Source organism: Bos grunniens, chromosome 17 (assembly GCF_055505025.1).
Source record: "Bos grunniens cultivar Pamir isolate PY7600 chromosome 17, Bosgru_T2T1.0, whole genome shotgun sequence".
In the NCBI taxonomy this organism is placed as follows: Eukaryota; Metazoa; Chordata; class Mammalia; order Artiodactyla; family Bovidae; genus Bos; species Bos grunniens.
Window position 1 is genome coordinate 70101409 of NC_141181.1, and position 20881 is coordinate 70122289.

General features: G+C 49.2%; 2 long non-coding RNA genes across 2 annotated transcripts; both read right to left on the reverse strand.

Moving 5' to 3' along the window:
• Positions 1-1591: 1591 nt before the first annotated feature.
• LOC147355773 (uncharacterized) lies at positions 1592-2596 on the reverse strand. Its single transcript, XR_015144774.1, has 2 exons — positions 2451-2596; positions 1592-1669 (listed from the first exon to the last, which is right to left on the reverse strand). It is a non-coding gene; the product is annotated as an uncharacterized LOC147355773 (long non-coding RNA).
• A 5704-nt stretch (positions 2597-8300) lies between these two features.
• Positions 8301-20858, reverse strand: LOC147355774 (uncharacterized). The gene is made up of 2 exons (XR_015144775.1): positions 20706-20858; positions 8301-8913 (listed from the first exon to the last, which is right to left on the reverse strand). It is a non-coding gene; the product is annotated as an uncharacterized LOC147355774 (long non-coding RNA).
• Between the last annotated feature and the right edge of the window lie 23 nt (positions 20859-20881).

Genomic DNA, 20881 nt, shown 5'->3' on the forward strand with positions numbered 1-20881 from the left:
GCCTGTGTCTGTCTTTTCCTGCGAGTGTAAAACCAATTACTGTTCAGACCCCGGAGCAGACACCACCCATATCCCCCTGACAGCTGCAGGATTCAACAAAGGCTGCTTTTGGGGAAGGGCATTGTTCTGGACCCAGGAGCGTTTTGGAGGTCTGCACGCAGGCAAGCCGGAAGTGACCTGAGAGTTGGCTCCTACCCCTCTCACTCACCCCACCCTCCACCCCCACACCTCAGAACTCAATCAGCAAAGGATGGGTATCCCAGCTCCCTCGCCCCTGTGTTGGACTAAGTGAGGCTCCTCTACCCTGTCTCTGAGAGTTCCTGAGCTCTGGTTTCCCATCACAGCAACTGCCTGGATAATGTTCCCTTTATTGGCTACCCTCCCTTCCTTCCCCTACAAGGATGCCCTGGAATTACCTCCAAGATAGGTTACTTGCTCTTAAATGCTTGTCTTAAAGTCCATTTCAGGGAGAACGCACACCAAGGCTGTTCTCAAGGGCAGGGACAATGACCCACGCTCTTCTCCCTACCATGTCCAGCCTTGTGCTTCATGGGTGCAGGTCATTCTTTTTTTATTACTTTTAGAAACGCACAAAACACATCAGCGGGTCGCTCCACTTGGCCAGGGCTGCTGCAGATTCACCAAGGAGAAGTCTTCACACACTTGCAAATAAGCCTCAGAGGATTTATCTACTCATCCTGTTTCTTTCCCACACACAGGAAATCCTGGGGAGGCCGAGCTTCCTGACCCCGGGGGAGCTCGCAGCACTGGGTCAAGGCTCTGCTCCTCCTGCAAGGAAATGTTTGAGTGGTTTGAGCGAATCAGCACTGCCTTCCTCGCTGCCCGGAGAAAGGGAAAGTACACAGTCCTGGGTTCTAGTCCTCACTCTGCCCCTCGTTTACTGAGCTGTTCCTTTTCCTCCCCCGGGCCTCAGATTCTATGTGATCTAGAGGCAGAATAATTGTGCTTTGGCATAGCTTAGAACTGCTGCATCTCCTCAGAACTCAGGCCTGGCACATTATTTCATTTCTAAAAATTTTTACGGGGTTCAGAAAGTCAAAACAGACAAGTATTTTGGAAACCAGTATTAGCAACACATAAGAAGAGTTAGAGTGATTTGCCCTGTAGATGGAATTTTCCATGGGAAATAATTTTAAATATATGCTTCCTTAATAAATTGACACTCCACTAGAAAACATTCTCTTTTTTCCAGGCTTGCTGCAATCTTGACATTGCAGTTCAAGTTTGAACCATGTTGCTTTCCAGCTTGAAACTCATCTGTGCGACTCCAGCATGGTGACTCCTGCAGTGCTTTGCATGTAGCAGATGATTAATTATGGGATTGATTGATTTCCAAGCTATGGCCTGGGAAGATACCCTGGAAAATCTTGTTGGGGGATTTCCCTGGTGGTCCGATGGTTAAGAGTCTATCCTTCCACCACAGAGGGCATGGGTTTGATCTCTGGTCAGAGAACTAAGAAAATATCCCATATGCATGTGATGCAGCCAAAAAATAAGGGGAAAAAAAGCTGGTTATTACTGTATGAAAAGTAAAAGTAAAAAGGCTATGAGTGAAGGCTCAGAAAGCTTACCTAAGAGTAAGGGCTTGGTGTAGACACTGTGATGCTGGTTTTGGTGCTCAGATGTCCTTTTCTCTCCATTTCAGATTCTATATAATAAAGTCACTGAATAAAGTTACTCCCATTAAGTGAGATGCTACTGGGCGTGCACATTCTATCAGTTAAAGATGCATTAAGCTGCAAGTTGTAGGACACAGTGGCTCAAACTACAAAAATATTTATTATTTGTGCTCAGTCGCTAAGTCATATCCGACTCTGGGACTCCATGGACTGTAGCCCACCAGGCTCCTCTGCCCATAGTTTGCTCCAGGCAAGAACACTGGAGTGGGTGCCATTTCCTACCCCAATATTTACTGTTTGCTTGTCTACAAATCTGGATGCAGGAGACCACAGAGTTGTTCCAGCAGCTTAATGATGTCATAAAAGACAGGGATTCTTCCTACTTTTTCACTCATTCATCGTTATATTTGAGAACCTCATGGTCCCAGGATGGCTATCACTTCTGTAACCATCATCCTTGTAACCCTTCCCCTGAGTTCTCCTCTTCCTTCTGATTCTTTTATCAGGGAAGCTCCCTAGAAGCATCTCAGCATGTTTTCTCTTACGTCTCATTAGCCGGAACTAGGTCACATGACCATCTGCATTAGTAATCCACTGCTGTAAAACAAATTACCCAAAACCTAGCTGCTGCAGTAAACATCTACTATCTCTAGAAGTTTCTGTGAGTCAAGTATCCAGGAATGGCTTAGTGGGGTGGTTCTAGATAAGGATCTCTCAGGAGTGATCTGTGCCTGACTCAGTTTATAAAGGTAACTGTGTGCCAACATGGGGAAGTCAATATCATTGAAAGAAAAGTTTAATGTTACTTACAGTGCCCCTAGAAGCAGAAGGTATAGTGAGCCACGCAGGGCTACAGGTGAAAGCAGCAGTGTGAGTCAGGAGCCAGAGAGGGTAGAGAAGCTCAAGAGCACAGCCTTTCCTGGGGCTTCTGTGGAAAGGGCAAACCAGGGCAGAGTAAACAGCTTAGGACTGGCTAGCTTGAAAAATCCCAGTGGGCTTTGGGGGCGTAGGGACTGCCCCCTTGCTGTCCAGTGTCTGCCCCTCCCTGGGTTGACTTACAGCGCAGGAAATATTGGTTTGATATGTGACAGTTAGATAAGGAGGTAGTTGGGGGTATGGACTCAGAGTTGGTTGGTTTGTACATGAAGAGTAGGCTCACGGACAAGCTGTTTACTATGTCTAGGAATGAGCTGGGCTTGGGAGGGGCAGTCTCTTCCCAGACACCAAAGTCCCCAAAGATATTAAAACATCATAAAACATAGAAAATTAAAACTATGATTAATACGAGTATCTCCCTGGGTCATGATGCAGTCAAAATATTGGCCCATACTGTAATCATGTGAAGGCTTGACTGGGGCTGGAGCCACTCACCCATGAGCCTGGCATGTTGGTGCTGGCTGTTGGTGGGAGGACTTAGTTCTTCCCACATGGGCCTCTCCACAGGGCTGTTGAGTGTTCTCACAACATGGCAGCTAACTTCCCCCAGAGTGAGTCATCAAAGAGAGCGGGGCAACAATGGTTTTTGTGACCTAGCCTTGGAAGTCACTCTTTGAAATGAGTCAGGAAGTCCAGCCTATATTCAAGGAGAGGGAGTGAGCTTCTTCTTTTTGAAAAGGAAGGTGTCAAGAAACTTGCAGTCACCAGATCATCCTTGACTGCAGGGGAATTTGGGAAAGCAAAGGAGACCAGAGTTGTCAGGACTAGCTTATACATACATGATTCATCGCCTGGGACACAATGCGGCTCCAGACAAAATCAGGGCTCAGTTAATGAAGAAGGAGAAGGAAGGCTGATGGGAAGATGGTCGAGTGTGTCAGCCACAGTCATGATGACAAGGATGAAAGAGAATAGGGCTGCCAGATAGCTCTCTGTCTCAGTATGCACGAGACAGGGAATTCCCTGGCATAGGACCTCCTCCTGTCGCTGCCAAGGGTGAAAGTTCAATCCCTAGTTGGGGAACTAAGTTTCCGCAAGTCATGCAGTATAGCAAAAAAAAAAAAAATCGCATGGGACATATTTGTATGAAAATACTACTTTTTGTATGTCTGAAAGTCAGACTTAACTGAGTGTCTTCTATTTTCATTTGCGAATACTCTAGCACCCACTCTGTGGGAAATAAGTCTTCAATAGTCACGAAAAGGAGGCCAGTGGGAGTATTTCTTGGGCAAAAGGAGACTGGGACTGTCTAGGGAGAGGAACAGACATTTCAAAGCCTGGATGAGGTTTTATTGGGGAGGCAAAGTGGGTGAGGTTGAGGTTTCCTGTGTCCCAATCGGTCTTCTCTGTTCCCACCACCACCACCATCATCTCCACTCTAATCTCAAACATACCTAGGAAGTTTCTAGCCGGAAGCACCTCTCTTCTCAACACCCTGAAAAGCCAACTCACAAAACCAAAGTTGGGGGTGAGGGCAGCGCTGCAAAATGCGTGCACGGGCTGTGGGAACATGGAGACTTGCTGTGTGGCCTCAGGGAAGGCCCTGCCTCTCTGGGCCTCCCTTTCCTTGGTTGCATAATGAAGGGTTGGTCTGAATGGTCTCCAAGGGCCCTTTCACTTGGCCTACGTGTCTCCCTCCCAAAAGGAAAAACTAGAGGGAACAAAAGGACACGGGTGGTTTCTCTGGTCCCATCTCCAAGCCAGATTCAGACGAAAATGTCCGAGTGACATAGATTTAATATAAACAGTGATGCGTTAATACTTACAAATACCCCAAAAGGAGTCCCAGATGGGCTATTTTTATCCCTTAAAACACACACACACTCCAACCCCCAGCATCTCCACCCATGAGAGTTCCTCCAGTTGGTTTTTATAGGAAGACAAGAGTTCCAGTTAAGAGTGCTAATTAAACAGCTCTGACTGTGGGCAGCAGGAGGCTGGCAAAAACCTCCTCTCTGGGCATGATGTCACCGCAACTGTGCATTTCTCATGACCCAAGAATGTGAGTGTGTTTGCACTGCACGTCGAAGCCGGTGATGCAAGCACGGCCTGGTAAACAGGCCCCAGACAGGCAGGCCCTGCAAGGAGACGCGGTGCAGAGGCCTGGCTGAGGCCCAGGTGGGGCTTAACTCCTTCCTGGCAGAACTGGCTGCTGGGGCATGGAGGCTGAGCCAAGGAACCTTCTCTCCTCCGCCCCTGCTTCTCTCCCAGGCAGGGTCCCTGGCGGTGGCAAGCCCTAAATTTAGAGTCACTGAGGCCGGCATTCCCACCTACCATTTGCTTGCTCCAGGAACTTGGGCATGTGATTCCTCTGCCCTGTGTCTCAGTTTTCTCATCTGTATATTGGGGAGAGGAATCAGGTCCTTAACACCTACCTTCCACACCATAGTCCAGAACACCTAGACAACCAAGAGCTTTTCTGTAGCCTCCAGGAAAACTCATTTGGAGGCAAAATCTGACCCAAATGGACTGAAGCTGTGTAGAACTTTTATTTACCAATGCTCACACTTCTCACTACAGCAATATCTGTTGTTTGATTGGAATGAGTGGGCCCAGACCCCACCCCATCACCATTTAAGATTCCCCAAATTTCTGAATTCTGAAACCCATCCAGACCCAAGAGTATTGATCTAGCATTGTGGGCCTGGACCACCAGGCTCTGGTTCTTTGAGAGACTTACCGAGAGATTGCCTTCTGCTGGAAAGTGAGTCCTGGAGGACAGGGCTCAGCTCTCACCCCACTGTGCCCCCAAGCAGCCAGCTCAGTGCCTGGCACACAGCAGGCACCCAACCGATATTTGTTGAATTAATAGCTGAAGTTATTCAAACCCCATAAATTCCATGGTGGTGATGAAGGGGAAACTGAGGCTGGAGCCTCTAAACTGGCCTGCCCTGGATCCTTTCCCATAGAGGGAGTTATGGCTTTCACCAAAAATGGTAGCTGCTCTTATTTCTCGGCTGGCCAGCTCACAAACAGCTTGATGACCCCCCTCCAACATTCCAGGGCAGCCTCCTCCCTGGCTGGCTGGTTTGTGGGCATCAATGAGTTTTCTTTGGCCAAAGTTTCAGCTGATTTTTTTTTCAAAGGGGGGGTCCATGTGGAAAGCTTGCGGTGGGGAAGGGATGACCATGGGATGTCTGGGGAAGATGGGATCTGGGGGGCAACCTGAGATTGTGGATGAGACCCCCAGACCTGAGTTCTGAGGACTGTGAATGTATTAGTTTTAGCCCTAGGGCTGGAGAATTATCCAGACCCATGTGGAGCTGCCAGAATGGAAAAGGCCTCTGCAATGTGGTTTGACCCACCCTCAACTGCTGTGGGGCCCCAAGTAACTCTCTTTCCCTTTCTGGGCCTTAGCGTGAGGGAGAATCCAGCACAGTGGCTCCAAGCTGATGTTGTAGACACAGACTTGAGTCCATGCCCAGGCTCTTCCTCTCACTGGGCAGGGAGTTAGGGCGAGTCATTTTCCCTCTCTGAGCCTCAGTTACCCCATCTGTAAAATCAGTTCATTAGTTCATTTCATCTTCCCAACCTCTTTCAGATGGCTGCTAGCATTGCCCCCATATTTCCGAGGAGGAGACTGAGGTTCAGATAGTGAAGTAACTCCCACAAGGCTGCAGAGCTGGTTGGGTAGCAGAGCTGGGATCTGTCAGACTCTTAAGTATTTCATATCATGGCCTCAGGAAAGATCCAGCAGATAATTCACACTCCGTTCCTTGAAGCACTGAATTACAGGGATGTTGTTCTGATGAACGAGTCTGGTACACAGCAATGATAAAGGAATGTTAGGGACTATTACCCTTGGCCTGGATGAGCCTCCTGATCTGATATTCCATGTTATGCACTTGGAACAATAATAACCTCATTGTCTGAGCACCCACTATGTTCCAGGCTACGTGCTTCGCGAGCATTAGTTCATTTCAGCCTCCCAGCCTCTCTCAGATGGGTACGAGCATGCGTGCATGCTAAGTCGCACTGCCCCCGTGTTTCAGAGGAGGAGACTGAAGCTCAGAGAGGTGAAGTGACTCCCACAAGGCTGCACAGCTAGTGGGTAGCAGAGCTGGAATCTCTGTCAGACTCTTAAGTACCTCAGACCATGGCTTCAGGAAAGATCTAGCAGACAATTCCACACTCCATTCCTTGAAGCAAAAGATTTCAGGCGCGGCCGGGCCACCTCCTGATGTGCTGGGGCCATAGTTCTCCCAGCGGAACTATGAGGAAGGGCCTCCCTGCCCTGCCTCCCCTGCAGGGCGGAGGTGAAACATTGGAGATCTTGAAAAGGACTTTGTAGGCTCTGAGATGGGACGTGCATGCTGTGCATGCTAAGTCACTTCAGTCTTGTCCAACTCTTTATGACCCTATGGACTGTAGCCCGCCAGACTCCTCTGTCCATGGGATTCTCCAGGCAAGAATACTGGAGTGGGTTGCCATGCCCTCCTCCAGGGGACCTTCCCAACCCAGGGATCAAACCAGCATCTTATGTCTCCTGCATTGGCAGGCAGGTTCTTTACCACTAGCACCAACTGGAAAGCTGAGATGGGATAGGCATTCTCAACGTCTCAGTCAGGGGGAGGCAAGGGAAAAAAAATTAATCCTCCCCCAGCCACCCTGGCAAGCGTCAGACTACCTCTGGTCACAGAGGGGCTGAGTAGGGAAGACAAGTGAGGAACAGCTGCCTCCAGACTGGAAAGGCGCTGGATTAAGGAGACTACTCGAGAGCCAGGAGCAGACGGAGAAGTGGGCCCAGCCCTTCCCCAGAACCCAGGTCTCACCGCCATCCAGCCCTCCACGGGAGCGGGCAGTACTGCCTAGTGGCCAGGAATCTGGCCTCCAGAGTCCAACAGGTCAGGGTTCAAGCCTCACCTCTACTCATCTCTGTTGAGTCCGGGGTGGGGGGTGTATTTGTTTTAAATATTTATTTATGTGGCTGTGTTGAGTCTTAGTTTTGGCATATGGGATCTTTCATGGCAGCGCACAGACTCTCTAGCTGTAGCCTACGGGCTGCTGCCTCCTCAGAATGTGGGATCTTAGTTCCCCAACCAGGGATTGAACCCTTGTCCCCTGCATTGCAAGGCAGATTCTTAACCACTGGACCACCAGGGAAGTCCCCTCTGCTGAGTCCTTTGGACATCCACTGTCTGAGTACAGTGTCAGAGAAGACTCTTGAGAGTCCCTTGGACTGCAAGGAGTCCAGTCATTCTTAAAGGAATCAGTTCTGAATAGTCATTCAAAGGACTGATGCTGAAGCTGGAGCTCTGATACTTTGGCCACCTTATGGGAAGAACTGACTCATTGGAAAAGACTCTGATTCTGGGAAAGATTGAAGGCAAGAGGAGAAAGGGACAACAGAGGATGAGATGGTTGGATGGCATCACTGACTCAATGGACATGAGTTTGAGTAGGCTCCAGGTGATGGACAGGGAAGCCTGGCGTGCTGAGGTCCATGGGGTAGCAAAGAGTGAGACACGACTGAGCGACTGAACTGAACTATCTGAGTACAGTCTTTCCAACTGTGAAAAGGGGGTGATCATGATAAGAGCCTCACCAGGACTATGGTATGGACAAGACTTGGCCCATGGATATGAGTTGAACAATTATCTTCTACCTCTGGTCTGCAATTCTCAAGGAGCTTCTAGTCTGGAAGGAGTGACTATATGTCAAAATGCTTGGCACCTTGCAAGTGCTCACTGGATGGAAGGATGGGTGAATGGATGGACGGATGGATGGAGAGGATGAGAGATTTACTCAGGGTCACACATGTCCTGACAACTCACACTGGGCACCAAAGAATGCATAAGAGCTGGTTAGAGAGGGAGAGGAAGTCCGGGCGGAGAGGACTGTGTGAGCAAGGCTTGGAGCTGGGAATCACCACAGCACAGAAGAGACACTGGTCTTGCGTGTTCTCCTTCAGTAACTTGCTCAACAAGATCCTATGAAGAGGGGGATCTGGATGGGGGCTCTCCCAGAGTCCTCTGGGGCAGAGCCAGGAGGCTGCACAGTGAGCAGGGCCCCACAGCACAGAGGAGCAGGCAGGAGCAGGCCCAGCCTGGGGGTCAGACCTCCGAGGGCCTGGTCTGGCCATATTTGGTTTTCAAGGAACTGGGAGGCTTCTCACTGGCTCTGCTGCCCATGCACTGGAGCGAGGCCACCCACAGATGCTGAGTCAGGCCGGCAGCTGGGGTCTGGCAAAGAGGCCCCACAATGGGGTGACTGTAACACAGTGGTTCAGAGCCTGGCCTCAGAGTCAGGAAGACGTGGATTCAAATCCTGCTCGACCACTGATGGCTGTGTGCCTGGGCTGGCCGCAACACCTTCTCGGAGGCTCCATTTTCCTTATCTGTAAAATAAAACAAGAGCAGCAAGGACAAGCATCATTACTGAGTCTGCGATGTGCCAGCCTGTGCTAAGTGCTCTACATTATCTTGTTTAATTCTCATCACGATAGAGAAGTTTCAGGCTGGTCAAAGAAGTTCGTTAGAGTTTTCCATAACCAAGCTTTTTGGCCAAACCAATCTTATGATTGTCCCCATGAAACGAAACACGTGAGACCAGTATTTCTTATCCAGTAATTCCTAACTGCAAGCCTTCCTCATGCAGACTCCGCCCCCCAGAGTGCTCCTCTCTCTCCAACTAGCTGTCCACATACTTTGATACCCTGTGTGAAGGATCAGGAAGAGTTACTTCCTGACAGTGGGACCTGGGTTTCCAGATAAAGAAACTGAGGCACAGAGAGGTGAGGTCACATGCAAGTAACAGACAGAACCAGGACTAGCTAGAAGCCCTTTGCCACTCCCCTGCACTTCCCTGAATTCCATTTCTATTTCTTAATCATTTCCCTATCCAATGCCCCCAACAGCTCCTGTAAAACAACGCTCGGTACCTGTTTCCTCCATGTCCAATTCCCAAATTGCTGCCAAAGCCTTACTCAGCCCCTATCAGTCCTATACAGAAGGAAGACTAGATATCATTCCCTTTTCACAGATGGGGATACCAAGGCTCACAGAAATGAAGCAGGTTGCCTAAGATCTTCGGAGAAGGCAATGGCACCCCACTCCAGTACTCTTGCCTAGAAAATCCCATGGACGGAGGAGCTTGGTAGGCTGCAGTCCATGGGGTCGCTAAGAGTTGGACACGACTGAGCGACTTCACTTTCACTTTTCACTTTCATGCATTGGAGAAGGAAATGGCAACCCACTCCAGTGTTCTTGCCTGGAGAATCCCAGGGACGGGGGAGCCTGGTGGGCTGCCGTCTATGGGGTCGCACAGAGTCGGACATGACTGAAGCGACTTAGCAGCAGCAGCAGCAGCCTAAGACCTTGGAGCCAGCTGGAGGGGAAGCCAGAGCTGGACTACAGTGCTGTCTGAATTCCATTCCAGTGTTCTATCCCACCACAGTGAGCTCGTTCTGAGCTTTCCTCCTAGCCACGCCATTCCTTGACAATTAGGATAAAGGGGAAAATTATCTGATGTCCACTTAAAAGGAAAAGTCAGGCAAGTCTAGTGAGATATTATGCAAATATATAAAGAAATTGGGGCAGGGAGGGGGGCTTCCCTGGTGGCTCAGTGGTAAAGAATCTACCTGACAATGCAGAAGACACAGGTTCGATCCCTGGTCTGAGAAGATGCCTCATGCCTTGGAGTAACTAAGCCACAACTACTGAGCCCATGTGCTGCAACTACCGAAGCCCATGCACCTGGAGCCCAAGCTCCAAAGAAACCACTGCAATGAGAAGCCCGTGCGCTGCAACTAGAGAAAAGCCTGCACAGCAATGAAGACTCAGCGCAGCCAAAAATAAAATAAATACGTAAATTTTAAAAAATGAAGCTTCCTTTGAAAAATCATATAAGAATGAATGAACAAGCTGTAATAGTTTTAAATCAGATCATCTCGTCACAGGCAGGAGACCAGAACTGCTCTCTAAACCCATTAGCTCATCTCACTCACTTTTGGAGGCATCTCCTACCCTGCGCTATGCCAGGAGCTTCGGGAGGAGCCAGGCGAGGGCCCTGCCAAAGGAATCAATACCTGGACAGCGTTCCCCAGACTCTGGGATTTCACATCCCTGAAAGAGGCATACAGTTGCCAACACATTGTTATTTGTCAAAGAACATTAAAGAAAAGGTGAAATAGAGCATTACTTTCTGTCACCATAAAATTTAAAAAGGACTAATCTCAGAATTTAGTAATTTTTGAAAATTATCTTTGTAAGTAACTGTCCCAGTTTTCTCACCAGCTGCAGGCCAGGCAGAACTGTATCGAAGGTGGACATTTGGCGATCCCCAGATGAGAGGGAGAGGTAAAACATTGATGTAAATAACGCAGAGTAGTTATACTCTGAGTATCTTTCGACTGAAAGCCACAGAAAACTATGCTGGCTACCTTAATAAAGATTTATTGGAAGGAGATTTTATCAGAAGCTTGGATTCTGAGAGGTACCTAGTAGACAGCAGGGCCAACCAACCAATCAACTATTCCTGGAAACGATGGAAAACTTCAAGAGCAGATAGAATCAGAGTCCTCTCTTTGCTCTTACCAAGTAAGAATACAATTAGAAAGCTGCTGTCTCAATCCAAGAAATAGGCCTTCACCAAAACAGCCATGCTGGCAGCCTGATCTCAGACTTCCAAAATTGTGAAAAATTAATCTGCTACTTAAACAAGCAAACAAACAAAAAACCACAAATCCAAGCAAAAAAGCCAGATGGAACCAGCTCTCTCTCCCTCCTTCTTTTGCTGTGTTAGCCATCTTCTCTCTCTAGTTGCAGACAGAGTTCCTCCATGTGTCAGAGGACACAATGGCTAATGGCTTCCATATTTCCTATCTCAAGGCTCCAGGAACCAGGAACAGACCAATGAACTTCTCAGTTCCAGTGGGGGAGGGACTCAGTTCCCGTCCCCCTCTGGAACTAAGTGTCCGATTGGCCCAGCAGAGTCAGAAGTCTACCCCCTAGACCAATCAACTGTCGCTTGGAGTGTGATCTGTAACAACATGGCAGCTCCTAGTAAGAACATCATGGTTGGAGTCAGGGAGAGAGGAAAAAGAGCTGGACAGTGGGGCTGGGTGGACGATGTCATAGATGTCCACCACGAGGTGATAAATGCCCTAAGAGAGGTGCCAGTAAGGGTCGTGGGATTTCAAGGGAGGAAGACGCAACTTGTAGCGGTAGAGATTATGTAGAGCTTCTTGGGAGAGGTGGCTTTTGAGGTGAGAATAATCTGGAATATACAGAGACTTGAAATATTCTCTCAAATTAGAAGAGAAAAATGAGCAGTGGTAGAGAAGGTGTCATCCAAAGGAGCTATATATTAATGTGTCACTTTGTCAAGATTTTTAGCTTATCTAATTTTTAAAAAATTTTATGCAATTGTAAATGTTACATTTATAATTATTACAAAACTTTAGCTATATTCTCCATGTCTGGTACAATACATCCTCAAAAGGTCTTACACCCAATATTGGTCTTACACCCAATACCACCCACTCCCCTATCCCTACCTTGTCCCCCAACTAGTACCCACTAGTTTGTTCTCTGTATCTATGTGTCTACTTCTTTATTTTTTGTTTATATATACACACACATATATACACACACACACACACACATACACACACACACATATATATGTCTGACTCTTTGTGACCCCATGGACTGTGTAGCCCACCAGGCTCCTCAGTCCGTTGAATTTTCCAGGCAAGGATACTGGAGTGCTTTGTCATTTCTTTCTCCAGGGAATCTTCCCAACCCAGGGATCAAACCCGGGTCTCCCTCACTGCAGGCAAACTCTTTACTGTCTGAGCCACCAGGGAAGCCCCATTATATTTTCTACATTCCACATACAGGTAACATCATACAGTGTTAACCTTTGCTGGACTTATTTCACTTACTGTATTGACTTCCAAGTCCATCCATGTTCCTGCAAATGAGAAAATTTTGTTCTTTTTTATAACTGATATATATAGATATATATCACTTGTTTTAAGGAGGTTTCTCTATGGTAAAAGGTATCTTTGTAATTAGTATCTGGTGGGAAGATACTTAAGACTATCTAAAAATGTAAAGTTCTCATCATTTACAATTCTTTTTATTTATTTTTTGGCCGCAGTGCACAGCATGTGGAATCTTTGTGCCCCCTGCAATGGGCACTAGACTGCCAAGGAAATCCCTACAGTTCTTTTTAAAGGTGCTATGTAATGCACACTTTCTACTTTTATTCAACAAACGTCAACTATTCACTCGTACAAGCACAGGTCTAAGACACATGGCTCGCTTAAGTGTAGCTCAATGACCTTGCAGGACCTTAGGATCCTCATTTGTGAACTGGGTGTGATTAAATTTTGCCACACAAGGCTGCTGAGGCTGGAGGAGGACCCTGCTTATGAACGTGTCCTGTAAAGCTAACTGGGGTTTTTCATTCTCTCTTCAAAGCACTCAGCGCTGTCCTCACCTCTGCCTCCTGGCAGTCTCCATTTCTGTTCTGCTTGGAGGTTTCCCTGGTGACTCAGATGATAAAGAATCTGCCCAAAATGCAAGAGACCTGGGTTCAATCCCTGGGTAGGAAAGATCCCCTGGAGAAGGAAATGGATACTGACTCCAGTATTTCTTGCCTGCAGAATTACAGGGACAGAGAAGCCTGGTGGGCTACAGTCCATGGGGTCGCAAAAAGCTGGACACGACAAAGCGACAGACTCTTTCAACACCCTTTTGCACCCATGCCTGCAGGCTTCTGTCTGTCCTCACTGGTCAGACTCCCTCATCCTATTTGCCAAGCCTTATGATGTCACTTAATAAGTTTTGGAGACACAAGGCAAGCCTTGTAGAGACTGACAGATTCCTCCTAGAGTCTGCCTGCAATTTGGGGAGCTGCCTCGTGGTACTGAGTAATGCCTGGGACCTGCGGGTGGCAGGCAGGAGATCCCTTCTCCAGTGGCAGAAATGGGAGAAGGAGGACTTGGCTTCCTCAGATAGTGCTCTGGCCCTTAAAGGGAAACTCTTGAGCTCCAGAGAGTACTGAATGAACCTGCGTGGATACTTATGTCTTACTGAGAGAGCTACACAGGCATGCTTTAAATGAACAACTTCATAAATTGAAAGAATGAGAATGGACTCACCCCTGACCTAACCTCTTAATCCAACAGCACCTTTAATCTGAGAACAGGATTTTAACAAACTAAGAAGGAGGTACAAGTTAAGTAGCAACACTCCTGGGATTGCACTTCACCCTTCTTTAAAGGCAGGAAACTTCCATGCTTGACTGGTGGTTTTGTTCTTTTTGTTTGTTTACATATTTTGTATAAGATCGTTACGAAGATCAAAAACGATAAAGGGTGAACGTGCTTTGGAACTCCTACAGGGCCGAGTCAATATGGCTGGTCCCAATTCATGCTCTGAGGGCAGCTTTTTAGGAACTGCTTGCCTGGATGGGAGCAGGCGAAGTGAAGGTCCCAGCTCCAACATCCGCCCGGGCCACCCCCTGCCTTCCTTCAGCCAAGCAGATGAGCCTTTCAAAATAGAATCCCCTGGATGTCCATGGTCATCCAGTGGTTAAGACTTTGCCTTCCAATGCAGGGGGTTCGAGTTCAATCCCTGATCAGGGATCTAGGATCCCAGTTGCCTTGAGGCCAAAAAACCAAAACATAAAACAAGCAATATCATAACAAATTCAATAAAGATTGTAAAAGTGGCCCACATTTAAAAAAAAAAAAAAGTCCCTTAAGTAGGAATCCAGCAGTGTATAATAGATTCCCTCCAAAGTCCTGAGTAGTTTCCTCCTTGGCAGGTCACAAGCCAGGTTTCCCAGGCCCATCTGCTACGTGAGGAGCAGTCTGCTGTGGGCTGACTCCTCCCCAGCCAGCACCTAAGCAAGAATCAGTACAGCAGCCCAAGACTGCTGATTTCACTGACCTCTCCTCAGTGGACCCTGGGGAACATCTTTCTCCTGGAGATCACGGAGGCAGCAGCTCTTCTAGGAATATTCAGGTATAAGGGACACCTCCCCACCCTCATCACCCAGTTGATTCCTGTGGTCATGAACCCAAACTATAGTGTGCACATGAACCCCCCTGAGAGTCATGTTAAAATACAGATCCTGATTCAGTAGGTCTGGGGCGAGGCCTGAGATTCTGCATTTCCAACAAGCTCCTAGGAGATGCCAAAGTTGCTGACCACGCTTTCAATGAAAAGCTGCAAACCACAGGGCGCTGTTGTGAGGATTGAACGAGGGGATGCACAAACTAGTGGCTTCTCTGGTAGCTCAGCTGGTAAAGAATCCACCTGCAATGCAGGAGACCCTGGTTTGATCCCTGGGTTGGAAAGATCCCCTGGAGTGGGGCATGGCAACCCACTCCAGTATTCTTGCCTGGAGAATCCCCATGGACAGAGGAGCCTGGCCAGCTAGAGTCCTTGGGGGTCACAAAGAGTAGGACACAACTGAGCGACTAAGCACAGCCCATGCACAAACTAGAGGCATGATGTAAATGATCTACTATTCCCAAGCTGGGCTTAATAGCCAGCAGGTGGTATTGGTATCATGTCAACCAACCCCCATTTTACAGAGGAGAAAACAGAAGCTCAGGCAGGTGATGTGACTTGCCGGGGCCACACAGCTAAGGATCCGTGATGTCATCAGCATACTTAGGTCTGTCTTGATTCCAGAAGCCAAGGTCTTACTCTCTCTAGTATTAGCATCCAGGGTCTGAGTGGCCCCTTGCAGCCATGTGACCTCAGGCAAGTCCCTTTTCTCTCTGGATCTCATTTCTTTTCATCATCTAAATAAATGCTTATCTGCCTAGGATGCCTCATGCCTTTTCCTCAAATGGGAAAACACACGGAAAGTGCTTAGCATGGAGCCCAGGACGGACATGTGTGTGCTTAGCAGTAAGACGCTGTTATAACCATCAGGGGCAAGTTGCTTAACTCTCTGTGCCTCAGTTTCTCTATCATCAAATAGAGCTAATAAGAGTCTTATCTCATTGGGGTGATCATGAGGAATAAATGAGTTACCGTGGGCTGACCTTAGCACAATGCCTGGTACGTGTCCACTTCATAAGCAGTTGCTATTATTTTAAATATTCAGAAACCTGTTCCAGGCCAGCATGAGATGATGGGGGATCCCAGCATCCCGCTGGCTGTGGTTCCAGGCCCTGCCTTTGCTACCATTCTGCTTTTATTAGGCCCAGCGTTGTCATCTCAAATCCAGATGAGGAGCTAGAAGGGCGGGCAGGGCCGAGCCTGGCTGGCGGATGGCTGGAACGCTACTAACAGGCCGGTTCGATTCGGGGCCCCACCCCGCCTGCCCTCCCTCGCCTGCAGCGGGCCCAGCCGCCACGTCTACACTTGGCTCTGAGGTCCACACCAAACACTCCCTCCCACCGTGGCCGCCTCCTCTGGGAAGGTTCAGAGCATTTCTACAGCCTCAGCACTTTTCTGCCCGCCCCAGGGAGGCCAGGCCTGTGTGGAAACTATAAATTGGACACTGCTTACCTCGGGAGCCTGCAAAGGGGCCGCCCACCTCCTGTCCAGAGGTCTTCATGCCTCCAGTGAGGCTTCTTGGGTCCACCAAGGGATTGGTTCAAATTCCAGCCCTACCACCAACATGCTGTGTCAACCTGGGCAAATGATTTCCCTTCTCTGAGCCTCAGTTTCTTTCTTTTATTTAATATTCGTTTCTTTTATTTGGCTAGGTCAGGTCTTAATTGCAGCATGCGGGGTCCTCGTTGGTCATGTGGAATCCTTCGTTGTAGCACACGGACTCTCTAGAGTTACGGCGCACGGGCTTAGTTGCTCCATGGCAGGTGGAATCTTAGTTTCCTGACCAGGGATCAAACACATGTCCCCTGCATTGCAAGGAAGATTCTTAACCTCTGGACCACCAAGGAAGTCCCTGAACCTCAGCTTCTTTATCTGTAAAATGGATATAATCTTAGCACATACCTCTCATGGCTGTGGTGATGATAAATGACTGAATGGCACATATAGGGACTCAATATGTGCTAACAACTACTATTTCGTGCATGGGTGTGCCAGGCCTTGAGAGGGAAACAAGGGGAGGGTGGGGATCTGGGGTATGGAGTAGTTCCACCTCCAAACTGTTGTGTGACCTGAAGCCTGTTCCTTGACCTCTCTAGGACTGATCACCTACCTAGACCACAAGGTGGGCATCTACGATTCTATGACGCCGTGATTCAGCTGCTGTGCTCACAAGCAGTTAAAAAATATATAAGGCACTATGTAGGCAGAGATCCCAATTGGTAGGTGGCAGGATACTGTGGTTAAGATCAAGGGTTCTGGGTTCTAATCCTGTGTGAGGTGCTGGTGTGGCTTGGCCTCGCCGAGCCTGTCTCCTCTTCTGTATATGATGGAGTTCTACCTCACGGGGTTCAAGCCATGAGGTTCGTAGTAAAAATAAAACTGCCACTCATGTATTTTCATGGTTCCAACCCACTGGCCAGCAGTTATACAGGGCCCCAGCGATAAGCCTAGATGACACCAGGCATCAGGGAACTCCCGGAAGTCACAGGAAGTCCAGGCTGGCCCATCCAGAAGCCTCTCCTTTGTCCGTGAGGCTGTTCTCCTGGGGTTCATCACAGCCCAGTGGGTGTCTCAGGTGCGCTTTGCCTTCACAGGGCTCACTTGCCTCCCAGTTTCCTACACTGAAGGGTCACTCCTTCCCCACCCCTCAGCACCTAGGCCCGGGCCCCCTTCTCCTCCAAGCCCAGACGTTTATCTGACCGTGTCGCGCAGAGAACACCACGGCTGGATGACATCACAGAGGAGACAGCCTTGCCAAACTGGTTTGCCAAACAGATCCCCAGCCCCACTCCTGGGGCTGCAGGCCATGACCTTGGCGGCCTCCAGTTCTGCCCAGGAGGAAGAGGGTCACAGCCCTTGGGTCCAGCCAACCCCAGCAAGAACCAGTTCTTCTTCTCCAGGGCCCCCCATGCTCCAGCCTCTCCTATATGACCTTTTCCCAGCAAAATCCTCAGAGTCCCACCTGCCTTCCTGTTCTCTCATGCCATACCCTCTCACCACCTCTTCCACATGCCAAACAGCAGGTGAGGGTTCTTTGTCTACAACTTTTATTTATTTTTTTTAAAAATATTGCTTCTGTTTTATGTTTTGTTTTTCTGGCCTCGAGGCATGTGGGATCCTAGCTTCCAGACCAGGGATCAAAACCCACACCCCCTTGCATTGGAAGGCTGCTGGACCACAAAGGAAGTCCCTCGACAACTTTTAGAGTCCAAATACTGTCTCTCCCCCTACTCTCATGAGGCAGTGAGACCCCAAGAGCAGGCCCAACTCTGACCCAGCTCTAACCCCTTCACTCCTCCTGGTGCCCAGCAGCCTCGGGACCTCCAATAGGCTCATGGTCTCGGCCTTGACTGGACTTACAGCCCCTTGTGCACACATTCCCAAGGTGGGGTCTCCCTGGAAGTCTTGGAATTGTATGTTGTCTAGTCGATAGGGAGAGGGCTCAGAAAGCTCAGGCCACAAATACCCCATTGTGCAAATGAGGAAACTGAGGCTCCAAGGGAAAGAAAACTTTGCCTGGGCTGCAGCCGGGTCTAAAACCCATCACTCCTCTTGCCTCTTGACCCCAGGACTGGGCTTTCTCTGCAGGACCCCGGATTGGGGGAGGGGAAGCCAGAGAGATGCAGGGATCTGGCACTGCCAGCTTGGTAAAAATATCTATTTTCAGACTCAGAGACTAGAGCAAAATATTACCCTTGGCCCATGAGCTGTTCCAGCCACTGCCCACTCTGCCAGTCTAGAGTTGGACCTAGAGGAATCTGAACCCTTTCTGGGAGGGCCTGAAGTGAGCTGGGCCAAGACCCTCATTTTACAGATGGACCAACTGAAGCCCAGGCCGCCACAGTTTTCACCCTACTCACCTGGCATTTAGGGCACTTAACAAATGGAAGGTCTTCCATCCCCATTTCCTGCTCTATCCACAGCCTTTCTTGCCTCCTTTTCCCACTTACAAACCTCTGGCCTTATTCACACTGTTCCCTAGCCACTAATACCCTTTCACATCTTTCTCCCTCTTCTCCGTGGGATGGATTTCTTTGCACCCTTCCTCATGGATCAGTTTGCAACATCACCTCCTCTAAGAAGTCTTCCAGGATTTCCTCAATCCTAGTCGCAGCAAGGTAAACGAAAGAGGTTTTGGCATGGGACAGAATTCCACTCAGGTCTGAATGGCATTACCAGCTGAATGCCATTCAGCTGAACTGAATGGAAGTTCATTCAGTTCACTTCCGTGAACTTTAGTTTCCTCCTCTGTAGAATTTGGGTTAATACATATCTAGCTCCGTGGTCAATTTGCAACCCGGTAAATCCCATGTCAGGCATGCAACAGGTGCTCAGTAAACCCCAGGGTCCTCCTCTTCGGACGTTTTGCTCCTTCCTGTACTGTGTCTGCAAGCTTCTCCAGGACCTCACGGGCCGCCCTTTGATCTTTATTTCACCACCATCTCGCCCCGCCCCTTTCAGATGGGAAGGGAAGGCAAGTAAGATTGGAGGAGGACCCCAGCCCTGAGGGCTTGACGGAGGGGCGGGACCAGTGCTTATCTTCAGTGTTACCAGGAACTAGTGAGCGCGTGAGTGTCACATAAAGTCCACACAGAGACTCACCCGTGCCGTTTCTCCCTGCTGGGGGTGGGGGTGGGGGCGGGGTGAGGAGCGGAGCTAGGACGAAGAAGGCCATTCATTGGAGAAGACAGCCGCCACTCAGGTGGCCTACCTGTGCTCCGCCCCAGGGGGCTATTCCAATGGGCGCGCGAGGTTTGACTAGGACCTAGTTGGCCTTGGAGGGTCCTGACCCTCGTCCTGGAGAATAAAAAGGCATCTAGGTTGGGAATTCCCTGGCAGTCCAGTGATTGGGATTCTGAGCTCTCACTGCCAGAGTGCCCGGGTTTAATTCGTGGCAGGGGAACTAAGATCCCATAAGCCACGTACCCCACCCCCCCCAAAATAATAATAATAATAATGGTAACAATAAAACAAAGTTTATTTTAAAACATTACATCTAGTTTAACTAGAAAGAGAGTAGATGCGGCTTGCTCGAATTAAAGTGCCCAAATTGGGCTCTGTTTGCTCCTCCTCCCATGTGACCTTAAGGAGTCTCTTCCCTCTCAGCGCTGAGGTTTTCCCATGTGTAAAATGGGATCACCTCTCAGGAATGTGGGGGTGAAATAAGTTGACGTCTTTAAAAGAGTTTCAGAGTGGATACTGCCCCTCTGTCTAGATGGGGGTGAGGTGTGGTGGCGGATGGTCACAGAGGCTCTAGACAGTGGGGCTGAGTCTCCTGATGCAACAGGCTGAAGCCACTTCCCCATAATCCCATATCACAGTGGTTAAAAGCACAGGTTCTATACTCAAAACGTGCTGGTATGAATCACAGTTCCACTACCTATCACGTGTCCTCAACTGTAAAATGAGACGGTAATCTTGGGCTCAAACAGTCATCATAGGGATTATATGCCTGGTACATGGCAAGTACAAAATAAATGAGTTTACATTATTATTGTTATTATTTGACAGACAGGACTCCAGACACCACCTCCCAGGCTCCAAGTCCCTTTGGTCTCCATGGAGACCTGCGGAAGGGACCCTGATCTCTAGTAGAAGGGACTGAGTGGTTTTTCCCAGGGGGTCTGAGCTCTGAGGTCCCCTTATTTATTCCTTATGTTGTCTTGGGCATGTCGGCTCTCTCAAGGCCTCGATTTCCTCCATTTACTGAATGAGATTCTGGACTTGGTGTTCCAGTTTAAAACCCCAGCGCTGAAAGAGGGCGACCCTGAGGAGCTTGGCAGGGAGAAGTGACAGATAAGGTGAATGTGTGTGCAAAGGTGTGTGGGTTGGGGAAGAGGTGTGTGATTGACTACTGCATCTGAGGCGGCCCCTGAGGTGCCCCCACGTAGGGTCAATGTGCTGCCGGCCACTTAGTCCCTGCTCTGAGGTGGCCTGGACCAGGTGTCCTGAAAGCAGCCTTGGGGCAGCGGCCAAGCCCAGGCACAGAAGCGAGGAGGGGGCGGAGCTGAGGGAGGGGACAGGGTCTCACGAACAAAGAGGAGGGCGGAGAGAGGCTGTCCCGAAGGCTCCGCGAATAGTACTATCCCGGGCCACTTACCCTGGCTTCGCGCGCCCTCCCCGACTTTGGCGCAAAGTTGCGTCCTCCTGGCGACGCCCACTCGACCAGCCAAGGTTGCAGGAGCAGTGGCCCCAAGACTGGAATCCTGTACTTCCAGGGCCCGCGAAGGGCGGGGCCTCCACTAGGGGCGTGGTAGTCAAAATTGAATTTCCCCA